At 40.4% G+C, this 24,564-nt stretch overlaps 1 protein-coding gene across 1 annotated transcript in view; it reads right to left on the reverse strand.

Moving 5' to 3' along the window:
* The window catches only part of Ppp2r5e (protein phosphatase 2 regulatory subunit B'epsilon), a 149,876-nt gene that overhangs the window by 76,355 nt on the left and 48,957 nt on the right, over nucleotides 1-24,564 (reverse strand). The gene's annotated exons all lie outside the window — the stretch shown is intronic.

Genomic DNA, 24,564 nt, shown 5'->3' on the forward strand with positions numbered 1-24,564 from the left:
AAAAAAAAAAAAAAAAAAAAAAAAAAAGTAATTGAAAATTGAGCATTTAAATTGTTGATGGGGTTTTCCCCTTTCTTCTTTTGTGTGTCCAGACGTGTAAGGCTTATTTGAAAAAATTAATATTGAGCTTGACCTACTAATATCCAGTGAGATTGCTGTATTTAAAAATAAAGCTGTAATCTGATTAGAGGAAAGCAAGGCCCTGTGCTGACTCCGCACATGAAGGTTCCCGCCATCAGGACCCGGGCTCTGTATCAGAATCCTGAAGGTGGAGAGTCAGCGAGCAGATGAATGAGCAGTGGACAAACGGAGCCTCCGGGACAAAGAAGCCAGGATTTATGGAGTTCAACAATCTGCAATCTGCACGCGCACCACCAAGAGACCAGAACTCACAGGCTTTTATTCATCCCCACAGCTTCCTCCTTCCTGATTATTTAATAATCAGGTCCATGCATAGGGAAGAAACAAGCAAGGTTTGACAGCTTTGTTCCTGAGTGCAAAGTTTAAATTTGTATCAGTGCTGGTGGATGCCAACACTTACAAATCCTCAGAGTAATGACAGTAATTTACACACTTACAGAGTGCTTTACAGCAACATTCAAAACAAACACTGACCTCTCACTAAAATAACATAAAATACTTCAGTAGCATTTTGTAAATCTTCTTTCTTCTTTTCCACATACCCTGCTATTTTAAAGATCTAAAGTTAGCTAAAATACTACAAATATTTAATAACCTGGACAGGATCCGTACGACAGGTAGTTTCAATGTCGCAAAAACAACTGTTTGATTAGAATCAAAGGCGCTGGACTATTATTCATTCATTTATTCATTCATTCGTTTGTCACACAAATATTTACCGAAGACATTTTACCAGCCAAGTACAAGTCAAGGCCTCAAATATACATTACTTAGCAAAAACAAACAAGATCTTAGCCTTCATGAAGCTTTCAGATCAAATGGGGAGAAAATCTAATCAAATGGTCATATAAATAAATATGAAAGTTGCTTGTACTATAAGAAAATGTACAAGGTGTTATAAAACCATGTACACAGTCAGGTATGGTGGTGCACACTTGTAATTCCACCACTCAGGAAGCTGAGGCAGGAGGATTGGCATGAGGTTCAGGCCATCCTGGGATACATGGTGAGGTTCAAGGGCAGCCTGAATTACACACTGAGACTCTGTCTCAAAAAAATAAATAAATAAAAAGACCAGAGCCGGGGATTTAGCTCAGTGGTTCCACAGCCTGCCTCACTAGCACAGGTCCCGAGTTCGATCCACGGAACCAAAAAAATCAAACAACAAACAAACATGTACTGCAGTGAAAAAGAAATGTTATCTGCTCTCAAATAAATTCATAGTCTGGTAGGAAGCAAGATATATAAAGAGCACCCCTCCAAAACAAGAAACAATTAAGGTACCAAGATTTCATGGATCACCTCAAAAAACAAGAAGTCACCACAGGGCGATGACACAGTATCTTAGTTCAGGTTCTGTCTACACATTTCCCACTGAAGCCTGGCAAAACTTTGGAAGGTGGGCTTAATATTCCTATTCTACACATGAGGAAACTCAGGACATAAGATACACAGTTGTATTATTATGAGTCAATGGTGGAATACAGAAACAGCTGCGTTACAGACCCCAAAGGCATGATCAGTGTACACCAACATGTAATCCTTCTTTGACATTTATTTGAACAGATATATGTGACAGCAGGAATACAGACTACAGAGCAACGAATCTGTCCTCCTCATCTACCTCCCTTTTTATAGCTTATTTCCAACTCCCTAGGGCACAAATAATTTCCCTACAATCACATCCCATGTTCATGCCCTTTCCATACTTTAAAAAGAAAATCTGCCTCACCGGTGCTCTGATAATGCTGGAGTTGATTACCTTGTCTGCTAAGGAGCTCATAGACTACCCCAGTTAGAAATATATTTACACCACTGCCAAAACTTCATAGTAACAAGAACCAAATGGTTTCATCCAATAGCCTCATTTTAATAATGGAAAATTTCAAGCATAAAATGAGTAAATTATCTACAGCTCCTCCAGACACACCTACTCTACTTTCAAGTGTATAACACAAACCTTTACGGAGAGAGAGAAGACTGTGATACAAAAGATAATGTGGGCACAGTGGCACATGCTTGAACCCTAGCTACTTGGGAGGATGTGACAGGAAGATTCCAAATTCCAGCCTGTGCAACTTGACAAGACCCTGTAAAGGTAAGGGAGGAGGGAGCGGGGGGAGAGAAAGGAGAAGAGAGTAGAAGGGAGAGGAGGGAAGAGAAAGAAGAGGGGAGAAGAGAAAAGAGAAGACAGAAGAGCCAAGGGTTGGGGAGGCTAGGTGACGTGGCACAGACCTGTACTCCCAGCACTCTGCGAGGCTGAGGTAGGGAAGACCAAATTTCAAGCCCATCTATTACTAAGCAACTTAGTAATACCATTCTCAAAATAAACAGGGGTTGGGGATGTAGTGCGATGCAAAGACGCAGTTCAGCAGTAGAGCATTTGCCTAGTTGTGTGCCAGGCCCTGGGTTCAATCTCCAGTAAGTGGGGGAGGGATCTTATTTTGAAGTTTGAAAGTGTTATACCATTTGCTTGTAGCATCGCCACAAATATCTCAAAATTAACTGTGAAGTATGCAGCACGTCTAGGAGACCATTCTGAATGGCATTCGTCTAGATTCTAAAAACGTCCCCAACACGCCCAGCCTCCCACACTGTAGAAATGGACAGCACACACAAAAATGTGTGTACTTTAAACTTTGGGTGAAACCAAATGTTATATGTAGATGGTTCATAGATCCAAATGAGCCAGAAAAACTTCGTGCATATAATCCTCCCTAGAGTATCCTTTCAGAATCTATCCTCCATTGAAAAACATGCTAAGAGACAGTCTGTCCTTTGAGGACCTTTAATGCTATAAACAAGACCAAGCAATGCTGGTTAATGAATGAGTAAACCAAAATAAACAAGAGTCACCAAGGACAGGTCAGGTGACAGAAAGATTCACATTCTGAAGAACCATTTCCTGTTTCAGAATAAATAGTTCTCTCTGAAAATCTTGAATGAGTCATCCTTTCCTGGTCATATCATTATATATAATAATAGTAAAAACTTAGTAAGCACTTACTCTACCCCAGCCACTTCTAAGCAGCTTACGTGTGTTAACTCCTTAATCTTCTCCACAATGCTGTGACTACTGTCCTAATCCCTGTTTTGCAGGTCAGAAACTGAGTCTCAGGCTACTCATCACCACACAGCTGGGAAGGAGGCCTGCGACCCTTCAGACGGGGCATCTGGTACCTGTGCCCACTACACCACCCCTGATAAAGAATAACTTATCACTCACTGCTTTTGTTTTATTTTTTTGCTTTCAACGGATATCCACAACATACTAAAGGGTCCACCTAAAAGGGTAATGCTTTTAAAGCAAACTGAGGCAAACATGCAGTCATCTCTGGCAAAACTACCAAGGGTTGCCATGGATCCTCAATGTTTAAAGGACCCCTTTATGGTGACATTAAGATTCTCACAAGGTAATTTCAAGTCTTCTCAGGCCTTCCAACATTCTCCTTTGCACCCAAGCTGGCTGCTTCCAAGACTTCAACATTCTTTGTTTGCATTTAATTTGTTTTTCAGAGAAATGTAAGGACACTGAGGTTTCATTGTTTCGTCCTGTTCTGGAACACCTGACAGACAAGTCCATCCCCCCTAAATTCTGATGAGTCTGAGTGTTCAAACCTGTATAATCACCAGTATAGCCTGAGGTCAAGGAGACGTCTGGGAAGGGCACAATATGAAAAGGACAAAAGATAAAAAGAAGGTAAAAGGGGCAGGCAGGAAGGACAGAGAAGGGTAAACTGGAGGTACTGGGAAACAGATTGAGGAGGTAGAAGCACCTAGACAGAGAGACTACTTGATCTGGCATGAGGGACCTTGGAAAGTATACTGTCATCTGGTGGGACTGGCAACAGAAAAAAGTGGCCAGGAGTTTTACAGAGGTTAGAAAAGATGCAATCAAATTAGCCAAGACAAGGCCAAGGAAGAATGGAAGGAGTTAAAACACACGTGCAAGGCAAGAAGCAGGTCCCCCTCCCCCATGAGACAGAACAGAAAGGAAAGACAAAGCTTACTAATGCTTTCGGGTCAGAAGGAAGATACCGCTGGTAAAAATAGTTCAACAAAGAAGTTCATAGATCTTGGTGTTAGAGACAATGGCATATGAGGTAAGGCCACAGCACCCACAGAAGAAAAGATTCAAGACAGGATTAGAAACAAGGCTTAATTAGAGAACAGAAATTCCAAACTTGCGTCTGAAGGTTGAAATAAGAGTACTAGATAAGCTGGCTGCCAGCCAAAATGGAGAACTAAGAACACAGAGTGAAAAATCCGGCAGCCAAAAGACAAGATTCAGAAAATCTAAGGAAGAAGTAAGCTTAGTGCAGAGCGGGGCAGAGAAGCAAGATGACGAAGTGTCACCAGAACAAGAACCAGTGGGGCTGCTGCGAGAGTAAAGCCTTCGCTTCAAGAAACCCCAAGGCCCGAAAGGCGAGCCAAGCAGCTCTCACAGAAGTCTGAGCAAAGCCTAAGGAGATCAGAGCCCTGGAATGGAACAGGGACACTGGGATTTGGTTTCCAGGTGGGTGAAGAAAGCGCAGAAGAGAAAAAGGACAAAAATAAAGGAGTGAGAGGGGTCTATTCACGTTTTTAGAAATTTAGAGTTACCAAAAAACAAAGGCCGAAGGTGAGGGCTGAGGCTGTAGCTCAGTGGCAGAGTACACTCAGAAGGCTCAAGGCCCAGGGCTCGTACACACTACATACACTTCGGAGACTGCTGTTACACAGGAGGCTACTGTAAAAGTCCCAGAAACCCACGACAAACTGGACATATTAGGAGATCTATACTGGAAGCAGGACCAATTATACTTGATGGAAGCTCTTCTGGGGAGACCCATGGAAAGTAAAGGGCAAGCGAGCAATCAAAGGCCACGGTGCTGGTCTGAGCAGCTGGGCAAACAGAGGAGTCAGCAAGTAGAAGGGAAGAAATGGTTGGGGGACAGCAGGTGCTTCCCTGAAGATGTGCTAAATGACAGGTGGTTGGGAGACACAGGCATGGAGAAGTACCTGTGAGCCTCTTCGTGTACATGTAGAGCCTAGAGGTCAGGGGCAGGCAGAAATGTGGAAGCCCACAGTACACGCAAATGGCCCACAGGGAAGGGAATGGATGACCTCGTGTGTGGCAAGTGTGCAGAGCTGAGCAGAGGGAGCCCTGTTGAGAAGAGGAGGAAGAGCCAGCAGAGAACCAGAAGAAATAGCTACAGGAAAGAGCAAACCCTAGGTAGGGTCACAGAAGCCACAGAAAAGTGTATTACACCAGAACCATACGGACAGGGGTCAGATCTGCTGCCAGGTCTTCGTTCGGAGGTGGCCCTGAGAGGACTAACGTCAGTGGAGCCATGATAGCTGCTCTGTGTCAAATCCTTTTGGTAACGACAGGACGGACAGACGCCATGTCACTCTCATCTCTGGTGGGTAAGGCTTTGGACAGATCAGTGCTTTGCCTACAGGTTGGATGGCCCAGAGCTAAGGAAGCAACCACCACCTAGTCCAGGTACTTGAGACCAAGAACACAGGGTACCACATTTAGCAGGGGGTCTGAGAGTGTAAGAGGAATCCCACATCTGCCTCAACACACTGCGCTAACAGTGAAAAGGGCAGCATACACTTTCACTGATCAAAGTCTAAGAAAGCTCATAAATTATAAGCTGTTTACTTTTTCTTCATTTGGGATGGGCACCTAGACAGTCAATATATCACTGATTTTTTGTTTTATACTTGGTTTATAAAAATTATTTTCAATCTTTCAACTTGGACAACGTATTGAAGAGTAACAATTTTAAGAGGAAAACTATAAAAGCAAAGAAAAAGTGTTTAAGTGTAGGATCACAATAACTGATACAGTATATGTTTAAAGGATAACTACCTTAAAGTGTTTTCTGTTTTTGTTTTTTGAGGGGTGTTTTTGGTGCCAGAGATCGAACTCAAACCTTGCGTTTGCAAGGCAGGCAGTAGCACCACTGAGCTAAATCTCCGATCCCCTTAAAGTGGTTTTTAAAATATTAATGATAAAATATTATAAAGCAAAAGAAAAGACAGTTTTTAATAGCATACATTCATTCCTCATTAAAAGATTTTAAAAAGTTTCCATTCAAAATACTCAGGCCCTATAATTTTCTCACACAGGAAAGCCAAGCCAACAGGGAAAAAACAAAGGGAAGTTTAAAGTAGAAATTCTGATGAATACTTAAATGTAGTTCATGAACAGGACTGGCGTCATATGCATGTCTATAGATCCAGACTTATATATAACTCTTTAGTGCAATTAGTGGTCAAGAAGAAGAGGAGTATGACAGTGAAATTTAATACTTGTCATTGTTGAACCTAAACAAATAAAAAATTACAACGATGAACACAAACTAGACTCAAACACTCCTCGAACTATACCCCTTACATCTGAAAGTAGAAAGGATATAAATTTACATTTGTATATATCCCAAAGATTTTTAAATCATTCACAAAAATATATTATTTTATTCAATGATCATAACAACCCTTAGTTAACCAACCCTGGCTAGGTTTGATACTCATTCTGGAATTGAAGCACTTGAATTATACCAAACATGCATGATTTACTAAAAAAAAAAAAAGTATACAGAATGTTTTTTTAAAAGTATACAGAATGCTTTAAATAACAAAGACCACACACCCTCAAACCCTTCTCTGCAATATTGGGAATTGAAAATTGAACCCAGGATCTTTGCTCTGAGCTGTATCCTCAGCCAATCTTTATGTTTTATTTGAGACAGGGTCTCATTAAGTCACCTACGCTGGGCTTAAACTTATGGTCATCCTACTTCAGCCTAGCCTGCCAGAGTGTAGGGATTACAGGCCTGCACCACCAGGCCTGGCTACCAGTCTATATCTAAGCCTAAGTCTCCTGTTCCTCCCATTAAAGTTTATGTTAATATATCCCTTAATAACAGGGTTTCAAATCCCTGCTGGAATGGGCTCCAATAGTACATACCATTCCATGACTTCTAAAACAGACACAACCATTCTGAAGCATCTGATGACCTCCTATAGTGGTGTGTTACTAAGAAAGCCAATTTTGACAGTTCATTCATTATGCTGATTCCTACATATTAATGAGCATACGAAAGTCATTATAGACTGCTGTAGTCTCCAGGCTCCCAACTCAGAATTTCAAGTGCTTTCAAATTCATTAACAATTAGTAGTCATAAAATAATCTATAAAGTTTTGCTCCTGAAACTCGTGAAAATAAGATCATATATTTAACACAAATTTAAGTTAAAAAGGTGTTTTATTATAACTGACCAGTGCCCACTAATAAAATTAAATGAGCCATTTGGACTGTAAAGTATTAGTCTACTTGTTTTATGACTTTGTTACCACACAAATACACATACTTTCATTTTGAAATGGCCACTTACAACAATTAAATCTTTTCCCATTCCCAATTAATTAATGGGCTATTCTCAAAGCTATCTCTTCTTCTCCACCCCCCATACTGGGGATCAAACTTAGAACCTTGCACTTTCAAGGCAGGTACAGTGTCACTGAGCTAAATCCCCAGCCCTTCAAAGGTTTTTTTTTATAAAGATCACGATATGTACGACATATGTGAATCACAGCTATGGAATATCATCAACATCTACAGCATTTTATACAGAATACCATTCACTTTTAAAATATAAGACAACATACAAGAACACTACTTACTTCACATCTGCTTGGGCCAAACTTAATATACCATCTATAAGCAAATGTAGCCTGCACTTTATTGAACAGCACAAATCACTGCCATTTATTGAGAACCATACATATCAGGAACTACCAACAGGATGCTTAAAAAGGTAACAGCAAGCCGGGCGTGGCGGCACACTCCTGCAATCCCAGCACGCAAGAGACCGAGGCAGGAGGATGGCTGTGAGATAGACAGCATGGGCTGAGATCAGGGCCAACCTGACCTACAAGTGAGACCCTGCCTTAAAATAAACAAATAAATAAATAAATATTTTAAAAATGAAAAGATAGTAACAGCTAACAATACTGAACCTTTACAATGAGCCAGGCAATGTTCTATGGGTTATCACATGCTACAAATGGAGAAAGAAAGACAAGACACACAGAGATCAAGGTTTTACCCAAGGTCACACCGGCAGTTAAGAGAAACCCAGCACCAGAGGCCCTGTTCCTTCGTCTACACGTGCAGGTGAAATGGGCTCATTCAAGGAGAGTACTTAAAACAGTACCTAGTACACAATAAATATTCCATAAATGCTAGCAATATTCCTAGTACCATTCAAACTTCATGACTATCATACAACATGAAGATGCTACAGAAAAAAGGAGAAAGGAACTCAATCATAGAAGATACTTCCAGAACAAAAGTAAACCAAAGCCCTGAGGAAGAATGCCAAAATTTTTCTTCTAATCTTTGTGTTAAAATGCCTTTTCCATCACCTTCCTGCTGCATTTCTGAGCAGGCAAAGGAGAGAAGGCAGAGCGAAGCACTGGCAGGGAAGGGAGCTGAGAAGGGCACGAAAGAGGTAGTAAGGAAAAAGGAAAAGAGACGGAACTCTCTACTGCAAGCCTTAACCACGAAATAAAGGTAAAGACTTGTTTCAAAGAAAAATGTAAACATAAGGCAGCCATAAGGGTAAGAATCTTTTGTTTATATAAAATAGGATCCTACTAGAAAAGCCCTTAATACAAATGTACACTTGGGAGAACAAACCTAACAATTCAGATTAGGACAAACAGTAAATTCCAAACAGTATTTCTCTGAACCAAAACACAAGCAAACAAATCAATGATTTACCTTGGGGACCCTTCAATGTTCACTTCAGATTGTTTTTTCCATCTTAAATGGAGAAAGAACAGTTTAAGAAAAGACAATGCCTAGCTGTGTTTAGTACCTGGTCCTCCCATGGAGCTACCAGTAAGAAAACCAAAGGAAAAACGGAGTGAGGCTCTTCTGTGTGTACCTACCCCCAGGCGGACTGAGGCTATTTTCAAATAACTCGCTAGGGGGCTGGGGATTTAGCTCAGTGGTGCTGCTGCCAGCCTCGAAAGCACAAGATCCTGAGTTCAATCCCTGGTACCAAAGGAAAAAAAAGACTTCTTATGTATCCAGTGCCAACCTCTTGTCCTGGCAAGCAATATTCTGCCTCTTCTGAAACCTGGTGAGGTTGAGTCACAAGGACACAGATGGTTCAGTTGAACACAAAAGCATACAACAGTCAGACACATTTGGAGTAGAACCTGGGTTCCCCCAGCAACTAAAGGCTGCCTCAGTTGAAGAAATTACACAACTTTGGGAGCAAGTTGTGGTGGAAAATAAAGAAAAGAAAACAAAACATAAGACACTAAGTAGTAAGCACTCAGTAAATGGTTATCTTGGTATTAATGTTAATATAATCTCTGTAAGCAGCCCAGCAGGTGACACTTACCATGTGGGTTTGGTTTGTTTGTTTGGGTTTTTGTCTACTTTTTTTGTTTGTTTGTTTTGTTTTGTTTTTTGAAACAGGGTCTCACTATGCAGTTGAGACTGACCTGGAATTCACTATGTAGCCCAGGCTGGTCTCGAACTCACAGTGATCTTCCTGCCTCAGCCTCCCGAGTGCTGGGATTATACCCAGCCTGTTTGTTTGGTTTTTGGTACCAGGGATCAAACTTAGGACTTCGCACTTTCGAGGTAGGTGGCGGAACCACTGAGCTAAATTCCTGGCCCACTTACTATGATTTTTATGAAAACAACCTTCTGGCTGGCAGACTGTATCTGCCTCAGGCAGTCAATGCAAGGCCTAGCAGAATAACTCAACCACTGGGAGAAAGATGGGAAACAGTACAAATAATTAATGAGAGAATTAACACTCAACCCAGCTCTCCAAAATTCCTTTTACAAGGTACTTTTTGCTGAGCACAGAGTAATAGTACACACCTCAATTCACTGTTCTTTCAAAAACAATCCAGTGGGTTCTAACACCATATTTAAAGAATCAGAACAGAATGAGTGCATGCAACAGAGTAGTCTAAGTTCTGCTTCATTTAACTTTTAAATTGGTTACATGTTCACTTCTGCATCATATGTATGTGCACATACTGGGGTCAGGAGTTTTAATCTTCTGTGATCTTACATTTTCCAATAAAGGTAAAATGAAGTATAGTCACTAAATGGGAGCTGAATTGTATACACATGTGTATCAAAAATCAAGAAGAAAAAAGCCTTTGCTGAACAGTAAGTTCCCTCTATTGGTTTAAAAAATACAATCATGGTGTTCACTTGAAGTATATAGCTTAAAACCTGTACCAAAGTAGTCACCCTACAAAACTTTGATGAAACTAAACTCCTAGGGCATAGGTGTTGGAGAGTATTCTGTCACTGTGACAAAATACTTGAGATAGTCAACCTGAGAGGCGGAAGGGCTGTTTTGTCCTGTAAGTTCTAAGAGTTCAGTCCATTTCTGGTCAACTGGACCTGTTCCTTCAGGCCTGTGGCACAGTGTATCACAGAGCTTGACAAGTTTTCCTCTGAGCCACTAGTGAAAAAAAATCTGGGGGTAGGGTCGATACATACAAAGACTGGACTGACACTTTTAGACACATGATTAAATGGCATGGCTTCTCTTACACCAGAAACCCAAAGCACAAATAATGAAAAAGCAAAATAAAAGACAGGTAATAGGAAACAGACCTTTGCAAAAGGGAAGGGGACAAAGAGATGGAGGGAGAGAGAAAGGCAGAGAGAAACATTAAGATGTGCTGTGTAGGTGCACGGCACTAACTCCCCACAAGGAATGTGATCATTATGGACTGCAAATACATGCCCACACAAATCAAAAAAGTTTTTAAAAAAGAACTACATGAAACTCCCTGTAAATTGTGGTTAAAACATCATCAGGTTTTGTAACTTTCATTTGTCTCAATTTAAGAGAATATCTTGCAAGCAGGATGGCAGTGCACACCTGTAATCCCAGCACTTGGGAAGCTGAGGCAGGGGGACTGCCATTCTAGGCAAGCTTGGGCTACATAGAGAGACCTTATCTCAAAAGGGGGGTAGGGCCGGGGACTTAGCTCAGTGGTTCCACCACCTGCCTTGCAAGCGCAAGGACCTGAGTTCGATCACCAATACCAAAAAATAAGGGGGGGACAAATATCTTTATTTTGTTAACAGGATTATGAATAATGGTGTTAATGACACGAAAGACAAGCTGGGCATGGTGCCTCAGCCTGTAATCCCAGCACAGCAGAGGCTGAAGCAGGAAGATGACAAATTCAAGCCCAGCCTGGACAATTTAGCAACCTAGTGAGACCCTGTCTCAGAATTTAAAAAGCACTGGGGGGCTGGGGATTTAGCTAACTGGTTCTGCTGCCTGCCTCGCAAGCACAAGGTTGTGAGTTCAATCCCCAGTACCACAAAAAAAAAAGTACAACAATGCTACCAGTCTTCTCATTAAAGATACGCTTCCAATGAATTCCTAAGATATATTTTTAACATTTATCAAAATGTTTAATGCCTTTATATTGGTTTGAATGATGCAATAATGGTTTTAAGTTTTATTTCTACACTGAATTAACATACAGCCTGTGGTCACAAGATTTTTTTTTTTTTAAACATTATTATTTTTTTGAAGAGAAGTATGGAAGTAAGGCTTTAAGCCTAAAAAAATATAATTTTTTCTGGTAAATTTTTGCAGAGTGGACTCAAAATATAACTTCAATAACAAATGATCAGGACTTCCTCATTTTTTAAGATGAGAGCAGTTAAAATGCTGTCTGGAAATTATACTAGTTAGACATATAAGAGTAATGAAAGTTTAATCCTTCAATATCAACTTTTACAATATACATGAAATGGCATGCTACGCAACTACCTAAACATTTCAGAAAAAAACTTAAATCAATATAAAAAACATTGTCCTACAAAATTCCTCCAAGCATATACAAGCAAAGATGTTTGAAAACTGCTGTCATGGAGCGAGGCAATTCTGAACTCTGCATTGATGGCGTTCTGGAAGCACAAACTTTGGAGAAAGATTTTCCCGGTAACTTAGTCGTTGTGTTTTGGTTTACAGAAGAAAGAAGGGTAATTCGAGGGGGCATTGAAACATCCTGTGGACAAGGATGTCTGAAACTCAAGGGTACAGCGGACTTTTACGAAAGGGGGATTTACGTGAATGCATACAAATCTTAAGAAGTATTTCCTTATACTTACTTCTAAGTCCTAAACAAATGGCACAGACAGACAAGCCCTAGGAAGTCAGTCAGGGAACAGATAACAGATAGATTCAGCCAAAAAGAGTATTACTCACTCTGCTAAAAGGCGATGGGTACAATAAAAGAAAAAGCGGAGGAAGGAAAGGAAGTCGGGATAGGGTGATATCAAAATATGTTCACAGACCATGGTGGAAACAGCTCTTCGCCTAAGTATGGCTTCCATGTAGAAAGTGCTGTGGGAGTGGGGTTCAGCGGAACAAGACACTTCACTCTGCCTCCAAGAGGAGGTGATCTGAGCCCTCTGCCGAGACAGCCAATGTGTGCATCAGAAGCAAAGGGGGAAGAAGGGCTCTCCAGGACAGGAATGCAGCCCTGAGGGCAGAGAGGAGCTGGAGCCCAGTACAGCAGAGGCTGAGGCAGGCAGCAGCTTCTAGGTGCCAACTGGGGAGGCAGCTCTGCCCAGGGGGCCAGGCTAGTGGCAGAGACCAAGTGGGGCTCCTGCAACAGGAAGAAAACTAAAGAGAACAGGGCAATGCTAGAGAGAAAGGAGAGGGCAAGAACTCAAGGCCAGGAGAGGAAGCTCAGGCCACAAATGAGAGAGTGGTGTCCCTCCCTAAAATGGGAGAACCCCAAAAGAAGAGATCCTATAAAAATGGAATGTGTGCTAAATACACAGAAATACAAGTTTGGATTAGAGAAAACTCAAGTCTGAAGATACAGGCTTAAGAGCCTAAGAGGGAAAGCCAAAGGCCAGACACACACACAGGCCAGGAGAGGAAGCTCAGGCCACAAATGAGAGAGTGGTGTCCCTCCCTAAAATGGGAGAACCCCAAAAGAAGAGATCCTATAAAAATGGAATGTGTGCTAAATACACAGAAATACAAGTTTGGATTAGAGAAAACTCAAGTCTGAAGATACAGGCTTAAGAGCCTAAGAGGGAAAGCCAAAGGCCAGACACACACACACATTACACACACACACACACACACACACACACACCCACACACACACACACACACACTCTTAAATAATCAATTTTTTTTTACACACACACACACAACACACACACACACACACACACACACACACACACACACACACACACACACACGTTTGTACCAAATATAAGCACCACGGACTGACTGCTAACCATTCCCTTTTGCAGAAAGAACCTGCCTGCGTTAACACTACTGTTTAGGATTTTTTCCGTCTGTGTTAAGTACACAGACTCCAACACACACAAATATGCAAAAGCAAAAAACACCTTCTTAATAATGAGGTGATGACAGATTGAATCTATTAGAGATCATTTTCAGGACCACAAGAAACAATTTTAGAAGCCAAACCAAAGAGATTTAGGGCCTATTCAAAAGATCAGGCAGGCCAGCCAGAAGTTCTAAAGCTAGTAGATTTTCAAAGTCCTTTACAACCTCAGGCCAATAAAAGATACAGAACAGTTTAAAAACACCATGTCAGCACCACAGAGTTCATTTTTTATGGCCTAATATTTCAATAACCCACAATGTATACATGTACACAATAAATTCTTTTACGATTTACAGGAATCCCAAATGGCAAAGAACTGCCCCCAGCACACCCTGCAAGTATGCTCAACCTCCTGGGAGGCCACACTTCTGACCACGCACCTGGACTAAGGACGGTGCAAGCACTTCTGACCTCTAAACACAAAACGCTTTCTCCCAAAGAAATCATAACATCCAAACTCAACAGTCATTTCTTTAAACAGCCTTTTCACCTGCCTTTTTTTTTAATAAAGTAAATGTTCTACCCAAATGAAGCAAAGATTTATTTTGTACAACGATGGCTTGCTATCTCTGGGATTCACAGAAGAAATGGTACTGCTATTTAAAGAAAAAGACACTGGCAACAAGACTGACTATTAAATGTTAATGTCCTCTTCTAGGTTTCTATGACTTTTTTTGTTTGTTTGTTTTTTTGGTACCGGGGATTGAACTTAGGTCCTTGCGCTTACAAGGCAGGCCACCGAACCGCTGAGCTAAATCCTCGGCCCTCTATGACTTTTTTCAAGTAGGAAAAAAACCACAAAAATCTACAAGTGTTTTCATTTCTAGCAAAATAGAAAAAATAATGCTACTGTCTACAAGGTTACACATATGTTGACAAACTGGAGACCCTCCCAAAGGCATTCACTCTAACAAATATAACCCGATTGCAGCTGGTTCTAGCCCCTCGTGCTCCAAAGCCCCTCTTTACCTTTTACTTTTTTCTTGCTCCTCCCTCTCCTACCTTGTTCATTCACTCAAGCCCCTCCAACACATATACAAAGATTCTTACTAAATATGTGTCAGGAAGCAATTTTTCTACGATGCTTTCATGAACTGAAACATGCACTAATGATAGTTAGAAAACGGGTCTCCCGGGCTAAGTTAAACACACACATATTCACACACAAAGATCCTCTGTGTCTATATGCCAAATATGTCATTGTTCTTATTTTGAGATGTCTACTAAACTACACACACACTAGATGTAAAAGCCAACCACAAAGTGTTTACTAATAGCACTGCCACGGTTATCCAGAATACAACGCTGCAAAACACAAAAGATGCGCAGGGACTGACACCTCCCTCTTCTTGCCTTCCCTATCCCGTGCTGCTTTCGTGAGCCTCCTTCCCACATCCCCAATAAACTTTAAGCTCCAGCCAGACTGGAATTCCAGTTCAAAGACTCCTCGCAACACACCAGGTACGTGCAGGTACCTGTAATCCCAGCTACCCAAGAGGCTGAGGCAGGAAGATGTGCTCGGGAGTCTGAGTAAGGCCAATCTGGACAACACAGCTAGGTGCTCTTACCTGGAAAAGGCCCCATGCAAGCCTTCACTTCCTGTCTGGCCACACATGGTCCTTCCCATTATGTCTCTACTCATCCTTGGACGTTCCTCTCAAATGTCCCTTCTTTCTTTATTTTTTCCGGCTTTAATTGAGTTTACTGGTACACTTTAGGTAGACTGTACAGTTACAATCATTGTTGGGATCCTGTACCTCCACATGACAGGTCTTGGTTCTCATTTTTCCCCCTGTCCCTGCCCTCCCTTCACCCCTCCTCTCCTCCCCATCTCAAACACTTTATTTCCATCTTTGCATAACAAATGTCCCTTCTTTCATACAGACTTTTCTGCCTGCCTTGGTCTGATGTGATCTCTCCCTTCCAGCTGGTGGGAACCTCACTCCAACCTCTTTTACAGTACTTTATTTGACCACATGGTACAATAATAGGAGCCCCCTTGGAACTGTTTTTAATTGTAATTATGTCCCTGTGTACCTATGAGACTTACACACAAAGTGAGCTAAGCTGTCTCAAACCCGTGTTTCTGTAACAAATAACTTATTTTAAACACAACTACCCATACAACAGACACATCTGTACCCAGGCCTCCTAACAACCAGTTTTTCTACTTTAGAAAAACTCAAAGGAAGTTATTTTTGTCCAGAAAAGGAACAGAAAGCCAGTATCCTACTATTTAACAAGTTGCCTCAGTATCTACAATGTCTCCAACTAAATATATTACCTAAAAATGAAAATAAACAGATCCAGTTGCTAAAACATTTAAAGACAATTCTAATATACTCCCCTAGGAAACCAGATTTGGAATTGAAATGATTATCATTTCCTTGTCTCTCTTTCAAATTCCTCTGATGTTTCTTCAGAGTTCCTAAACAGTTTTGCTAGTAATATCAACAGATATTTGGCTTCTTCCACTCATTAAAAAGCAGAAAGGAAGCTCACAGTGGTAGGTGTGGATAAATACATGGAGTCAGCACCAACGATGGGGACATTCTGAAATCACTTTGGTGGTTTCGGGAAAGCAACTCAGAGCCTACGGTATAAACCTGGGAGATATTTTAGTCCTTTCTTCTTCACAAGCTGGTCTTTCAGCTCTCAAAACATCTTTAAACTGAATAAACTCTACTGAAAGCACTTCAGTATGTCAAAGAATCCCTCCAGTTATTTCTAAAGCTCAACTGCGTTTCACTTCAGAGTCCATGCTCAGCTTGGTCATCTTGACACAATGACTTTTTTTTAATTACTCCTTCAGGTTCAGTACAAATACACTTTGCCAGATTATTCCAAACACTACTTTATTACAGTATTTTCAAGGTTTCCTTAATGTCCTCTGTCTTTCACACATCCCAACTACTTCCCTTGTGTCTCTCCAAAATATTAAATGACATTAAATAAGATAATGAAAAGGGAAGCACATTTTAAGTCACACAGTTTTATATCAGTTTATTTCTATCATTCAGTCTCATCTTTCTACTTCACTCCTTCCTTCTACCCTGATATCTCAGCCCTCACCCCTACTTGGGACCATTACTTCCAAATTCTATAAAACTAAAGGACCCTGTTGGTCATTTAGCAGGCATTTCACAGATATTTGTTGAATGCTTTTAAGAGAGGTTCTCTTCATTTAAAAGAAAAAAAAAAAATTCCTCCAAAAGCTTCCACTAAAACTATCATGGAACTCTATGACCAAAAAAACCTAAAGGATTTAAGGCTGGGGGTTTAGCTCAGTGGTTCTGCTGGCTGTTGGTAACAACAACAACAAAAAAGAATCTAATCAATTCTAATTTCTGGCTTTACAGATGAAATTATGGAACTCCGCAGATGTTAACCAATGTACCTAAAATCACAGATGATTAACAAGTCAACCAAAATTAGAATCCAGGTCTTAAAACCATTTCACTTGCTGTGTACTACTGGTGGTACTGGATTCTTTAATTTTTGTCTTTTTTTATTTTGTCGGGGGTTATTTCTGATAATTAAAATATGAACTCATCACAAAACACCCGGATGGTAAAAATGAGCATAAAAATTGATTCACTGCCCTAATTTTACCACCTTTCATATATCCTCACTCAGTACAAACTATATTTGCCCCAAACCTTACTGAAGCTCAAATCCAATTTAGTCCTATCTTCAATCTGTAAAGCCATTGATAAAAGTGGAGCCCATTGTCTTCTTCACCCATTTATATAGCGTCACCCTCGAGGTTGGTCACCAAATATCAAAATTCTTAATTTCTGTGAGCAACAGACTTCTTGATGACATTGACATTTTCTTCAAAGTATGTTACAATTCAATTCAGTAAGTCATTTTCCTTTCCTCTAGGTGATGCTTTTCCCAGCTACATACTTTTTATTTTTAAATACATGTCACACTGCAAAATTGGCATATGCTCAACAACACATACAAAGACGCGCCAGTCTGTGTCACAATGCTAAACATGAAATGTTTTGAGTATTTCAAACAAGAATAGTTGTGAACATCAAATACAAATACACATTTTCCCTTAAACCATGTGTCTTAGTATATGAACACCTCTGTCCAAACATCCTATAATTCTTTTAGAGTAGAAACAGACCAAACAAGACTGTCCTGTCCAATATGGCAGCCCACATATAACAACTACTGAGTACTTGGAATATGACGAGTTCTAATTGAGATGTGCTACAAAAGTAATGCACACAGAAATTTCAGAAACGGAATCAAAAAATGTTTTAAAAAAATCACTCATTTTTACACAAGTTACGTGTTGAAATGGAAACAGTCGGCCTTCATATCCACACGTATGGCATCCAGATCACAAATACTATTCCATCTCATACAAGGGACTGGGGCACCTGTGGATTTGAGTATCTGCAGAGAAAGGTTCAAGAACCCTCCCCATCAGACTCCAAGGAACTGTGTTTTAGGTACACTGGATTAAAGTACTTTATCACAATTCCATCTATTTCTTTAAAATCTGGCTAGAAGAAAATTCAAAATTACATATGTGGCTGGCAACTGGGCTTCGTATCACATTTTTATTGAGAAGCAACTCAACTAAGTCAATGTAAGAAACAAAGGGGACAAGGAAAGACAACAAAGAAGAAAAGAGAAAATGTCCAACCCTCTGACCTTGACCATTCCAGACAGTGTCTCCTCTCTGGTCATAAAAGAAAATTACTCTCTGGTCTTCAATAACACAACCTACAGCTTACTACCTCTAAACAGGAATTACAGGTCCAGCTTAAGTAAATAAAAGCACACTGAATTTTTATACCCTCACGCACAATTCATATGCTAACCTAAACCTAAGCTTCCTTCTTATTCCAAAGTAAAATAAATTCATGAGTGGGACTCTATTCTCTCCGGTTAAGAATTCAAAAGTCCTTGTTTTTCTCCTATGTAATGGTTGATTGAAAGACTTCCACTAAACAAGCAAAATTCCATGTTGTCATGGCCCTGGAGCTTCTTGTGAAGATTTTTAAAGAGTCAAATAAGTTCAAATTAACCCCATTGCAAGAATCTGGCATTTTAAAAGGCTCTGATGACTCAAAACATTCTTTTGGACTCTCCCAACCTTTTTGCCAGAAATGCACTCAGGACAGTCATACCACTTGGGTTTCTCTTATGCTAGCCCAGGTCAAGTACAAACTTGTAAGTATGAAATAAGAGTGGTTACTTTGAGCTCTCCCTGATCAAGTGTTTTGTTTTTGTCTGTAGGGGTACTCATTTTGGTTTGGGAAACAGGGTTAAGGGGGTACTCGTTTGGTTTTTTGGTTTGGGAGATGGGCTAAAGTATATTCTACATTGAAGGAAGTGGTATTTACTAGTCAAATAATGATAGCCAATTCTTCCAGCCCAGAAATTACCAAGAGCCTTTACCAAAGGCCCAAAGTTGGGTCTTTAGACAACTCCTGTAGTCTCAGGCTCCAGCCAACTTTACCTGCCCCTCTCTATCTCTAGGCAAAATATTTTAAAAGCAAAAAATATAACCAATAGTTTGGCAGCCAACCTGAGAAACCAAGAGTAGCCAACCACAATGCACTAAAAGTCTGGTGTTCAGCCATAAGAAAAGGAGAACAGGTTTAAGTAAGGAACAAAATAATTCTAATGCAGAACACCCTAATTCCTTTGTACTCAAGCAGGATATGTTAGCGTTCTGTCACTGAAACAAATCCCTAAGATAATCCTCTCATAAAGAAAAAAAAGTTAATTCCAGCTCCCAGTTTTTGAGGTTCCAGCCCACAATCAATTGGCCGTGCCGCTTTGGCAAGTGGTAAGGTAGGGAGTGCAGCACCAAGGGAGCACAGGACAGAGAAAAGGCACATTTCAGGGCCAGGACACAAAGCCAGGAAGAGGAAAGGGTTGGGGTCCTACTATCTGTCACCTTCCAGATGTGCACCCAATGACCTAAAGCCTTCTGCCAAAGCCCCACCTCCCAATAATGTCACTCTGGGGAATGAACCTTGAACACATGGGCCTTTGGGAAAGGTCCCAACCACCATACAGCAAAGAGCATCACAGTTCTGGCGCTACTGATATTTTAAACCAGATCACAGTGGTGGATGGCTGCTCTGTGGCTGTCGTTGTAACTCAGTCACATCCCTGCCTCTGCCACAGCAACTGTCGGTGCACCCATCCCCCTGCCTCCGCCTACCAGGTGTCCTAACAAAAAGCCCTCCAGGGGCTGCCAAATGGCTCCTAGAGGACAAAAGCACACCTAGTTGAGAATTGCTGTTACAGAGCAAAAGCACTGAAAACAATCACATCCATCCACAGTCAAATCAAAGACAGTGTACCTTGTGTCCAAGGCAATGATTTGTACTCAAGCCGTTTGGTCTAACACCATGGTAAGAAATATTTCTGACAAAATTTCTGATATTGTCAAACATAAAGGAAAAAAATCACAAAACAAAGTACGCCAGAGATGATAAAAAGGCAAGCTGCAAATGACAGAGGTTTCTTCAACTACCGTGGAAGTAATAATTACCTGCCTTGGTACAGGCAACAAAACGATAGTCAAATACCCAGAAGAGATAATGTTCCCACGCATAAAGTCAGTTATTTATGTATATACATACATTATATATACACTTTTGTTTTCCATATCAGGGACTGAACACACAGCCCAGCCCATTTTTATCTTTACTTTGAGACAGTCTTACTAAGATTCTAGTAAATTTTGTTTACCCAGGCTGGGCTTGAACTAGTAGAGCTCTGGGATTACATATATGTACCACTGTGTCTAGCTAAAAGTATAATTTAAAAATAAAATTGGGCCGGGGGTTTGGCTCTGTGGTTCTGCTGCCTGCCTTGCAAGCACAAGGGTCCGAGTTCTATCCCTGGTACCAAAAAAATAAATAAAATAAAATTTACATACTACTTTCTGACACTGCCTAGCAGCAAAAGGTAACAGGTGTGAGAGCTGGGCATGGTGAAGCATGCCTGTGATCCCAGCACACAGAAGGCTGAGGCAGGAGAATCTCTGAGAATTCCAAGCAAGCCCTGGCTATATAAGGAATTCAAGGACAGCTTAAACTACTTAAATTACCTAGAGAAGCCTTGACAAGAAGAAGGAAGAGGAAGGAGGTAAAGTTTGCATTTTTGGAACAAGGTCATTCAGGCTCTGCCTCATGAAAGAGAAATGATACAAGATAGCGAACGTGGAGTAAGGAAAAACAGTGAGGAGGAGGAGGAGGAGGAGGAAAAAGTGGCAGTCTGACTGCAGGAGAAAGGTTTATTCAAATGCCCCTTCTTGTAATACAGCAGCATCTACCAATTTTCTTTTTAAGTCAGAATTCTAGTTCTAGGAATTTATCCCAGATATCACTGTAGAACATAAAGAAATATGTATTAAGCAGTTCCTCCAGCACAATCACAATAATAAACTGGAAATAATCCCAAATGCTACAAATAAGAAAATGGCTTTGAATAAGGAAGGACATATCCACACCTTAGAAAACTGCACAGCCATTTTTTTCAAAAATAACGACAAACTTTTGCAATAGAAATTCAATGTTTATGGAAATATTTATAGTAATCAAGAATATGGTCTTATGTTTGTAAAACCAAACATATATACACATATTTATTTACCTAGAAAAAATCTGAAAGAATATACACTAACTTGCTTTCACTTTTTGACAAGTGGTTTTGTTTTAAAGCTATTTACAGTATTTTTCAAGACCCAAACATTATACTTTGACGACCTTTGTTTTTCAAGTTTAAGTCTTAAACCCTGTTTGGTAAATGGCACCTCTTTTATAAATCAAGCTTTATAAGTTATACTACACCATACAGTAGGATGGAATGGTATTCAGTCTCCACCAATGCTATGCTGAAACTGCTGATAATTAAATTTGCCAAATCAACCTTAGAGGCTTAAAAGAGAACCCACCTAGCTGCAAAGAACTAATTTAGTAGAATATTTGTTTTTTATAAATGTGTACTGATCAGGAAGAATCATACCATATGAAGTCAAATTTAAATGATTCTAAATTTTCCTTTTCAATGTATTGGTCTAAAATATCAAAACTGATGTGCCTTTCAGTCTCCTACATAAATCTTGAATAAATAAAGAAGCCAAGTGTCTCAAAGACTGACAGAACTGACAATAAAAACTTAAGTCTTAACTCTAGATTTAGAATAAAAAAGTATTTTATATTGGTACACAGCAAAAAAGAAAAAGGCAGATTTTCAAAAAATTTTCTGGTTCTAAAATACATAGGCAGACATACTTCAAAACAAAATGTCAGGCACTCACCATAATAGCAATGGCCTTTAAAGCACCCCAGCACTCTTCCCCTCCCCCAGTTCCAGCCAGTTTAACTGCTTTTAAATGGAACGTTCTGAACAGCTAAAAATAAACCATCTCTACTCCCTTCAGCCTAAGTTTTCCCATTTTTCTATGACAATCTGACCTTTATTCAAGTAGTTATCATCACAAACACACAATACCCACTGGATACTATTTCTAAACCTTTTATGTAGAAAGGCATAAATACGTGCTCATTATTTCCTTTCCCTTGAAAGAACAAGGCAAAAGAACTTTGAAGGTTTTTAGCCAATGAGAACCCTGGATCTAAAGACTGGCTCCAAGAGATTTCATAAACCATGGCTCCCCATCCAAAGACCACAGTCTTCTCTTCCCTAACTAGGAGCACCAGCTCTGGATTAACCACTCAACCCTCTCCTAAGAGAGCTGACATACAAGGTAACACATGAGTGTACTCCGACTTTACCTGAAGCTGGAAATGTGCACTAAGGTCAAGGCACACAGGCAAGGAATGTGCTCCTCTGACGGCCAGAAACACACCCATGACTGTGGCATCACAGCATCTCATTTCTCTACTGTTCGATATTTATCTGGTTATTGGTATCAACCAATCTCATTTTCTTATTCACTTAGAAGACAACAATACATTTGGCAGTTGGTAAACGTTGAGCAATAAGTAAATTCAGTTTTTTACAATTTATGTCTCATATTGAGCATAATGCCAACGGACATGACAAAACTAATCATCTTATCAGAATGAAGTTACTATCTTTTCGTTATAACTGAGATAGGATTTTTAGGTAGGGCCAACCAAGTCTTGAGGGCTTTTGTCAATGTTTCTTGTTTTTGTCTTAGGATTCTATACCTTAAATTTGTTTTGTTTTGTTTTTTTTAAAGAAAGACAATGTGATTCTTATTATGTGAAAAGGCAAAAGCTGCTTAAGTTCTACTTAGAATACCTAATATATACCTACTTCCAAACATATGTACAGTATCAGTTGCCTCCTTCAACCATTTCACTAACTTCTTGACACAGTTTTAGAGAAAAATGGTTTTTAGGATTCATGCACATAAAGCTTTGGAAAATTTTAAGATGTTCTTAGATCTTTACATAACAGTAATTGTATCAATAATATCGTTAAAGAAAATTCAACATAAGATTTTTATAAATCAGTAAATAGTTTTAATTAAATCTTTATCAATTCCAAGTCCCTGTATAATTTGACAAACACCCGTGCACTCAGGCCCAGGCCTTCCTACTGTGTCTTCAGTACGCAGCTATGGATCTGTCTGAATGACTGACTTCTAAAAACTTCACCTCTCTCTCCAGCTTTTGTTGCCCATGACTGAGAACTAATGTCAGGAAATATTAAGTATAAAGTGCCTGGTTATAAGAAAAGCGATTCAAATAAAATATTTGGAATCTGAAGTGAAAATTTATTGTGTGTCAGGCACCAAAGTGTTTCCCCCATAAAACTACAATTCTATATTTAAAATCAAATACAGGAATTTACATCATAGGTAATTTTTAAGACATGCTAGTTATAAAAAGCCTTAGAACACCATGAAACATACATAGGACATGCCAACTTCTACTCCACTGCCAAAGAAGGAAGGGCGATTAGTCCTAGCTCCACTGCCCATTCAGCATTTGTAACTGAAAACCTAACTACAACTGTGAAGTTATCATGGATCAGAGCTGCCCAGGGAAGAGAGAATGCACAGGGCAGGAAGGTAAAATCCAGTTCATACATACAACAGCCACCTCACTGTGAAACTAGATGGGCCCTGACGGTAATGACAGGAGGGAGGGAGAGAGCAGCGGAAAAGGTTCGCCTTCCCTTACCCACAGCCTGAACAGTGGCTGATACCGTCCTGCTCGCTTTAAAAAATAAATCAATCACTGCCTCTGATAAGCCCCGAGGGACCATCGGGGACAACTGCCTCGCCTCACGGATGAGGACTCCAGCCAGGTCAGCCAGCAGACTAGACACAGACTTGATCCCAGTTCTCTACGCCTGCTGGTTCCCAGTGCAGTTTCCTAAGGTACTTCACAACCCCTCTCACAGGTTCTCACACGAATGTGAACGAACACTGGGAGCAGGGCTGGAGTCAAACCGAGGGCCTCCAGCATGCTTGGCAAGGCTCAACCACGGAGCTACGTCCCCGGCCTGTCTTCCCTTGAGGTGCCCTGCAGATCATCTAAATTATGCCTCAGCAGTTCCCCCATCAATGCAGGGGGTGGTGACAGGTACGGTTTGGGCCCTGTGACTTTTTCTCAGAGGAATGCTCTTCCTTGATCTTGAAAGTCTATGAGAAACTAATGATTTTTGGTTTTTTTGGTACTGGGGATCGAACTTGCGCCCTTGCACTTGCAAGGCAGGAGGAGAAACCACTAAGCGAAATCACCGGCCCTAGGAACTAATGTTTTTTTAAAAATTAGTTTCAAAAGCAATTGTTCAGAAAACAAATTCATTTAATCAAAGTAAAATTTGGTTTTCAAAAATCGATGCCCTAGTGGGTGCTGGGGATTTAGCTCAGTGGTTCCTCTGCCTGTCTCATAAGCTTGAGGTCCCGAGTTTGATCCCCAGTACCAAAAAAAAAAAAGTCAATGTCCTATGGCCGGGGATTTAGCTACCTGCCTAGCAATCAAGGGGTAGAG

This window comes from Fukomys damarensis, unplaced genomic scaffold (genome assembly GCF_012274545.1).
Source record: "Fukomys damarensis isolate Sample0158 unplaced genomic scaffold, DMR_v1.0_HiC HiC_scaffold_21, whole genome shotgun sequence".
Taxonomy (NCBI): Eukaryota; Metazoa; Chordata; class Mammalia; order Rodentia; family Bathyergidae; genus Fukomys; species Fukomys damarensis.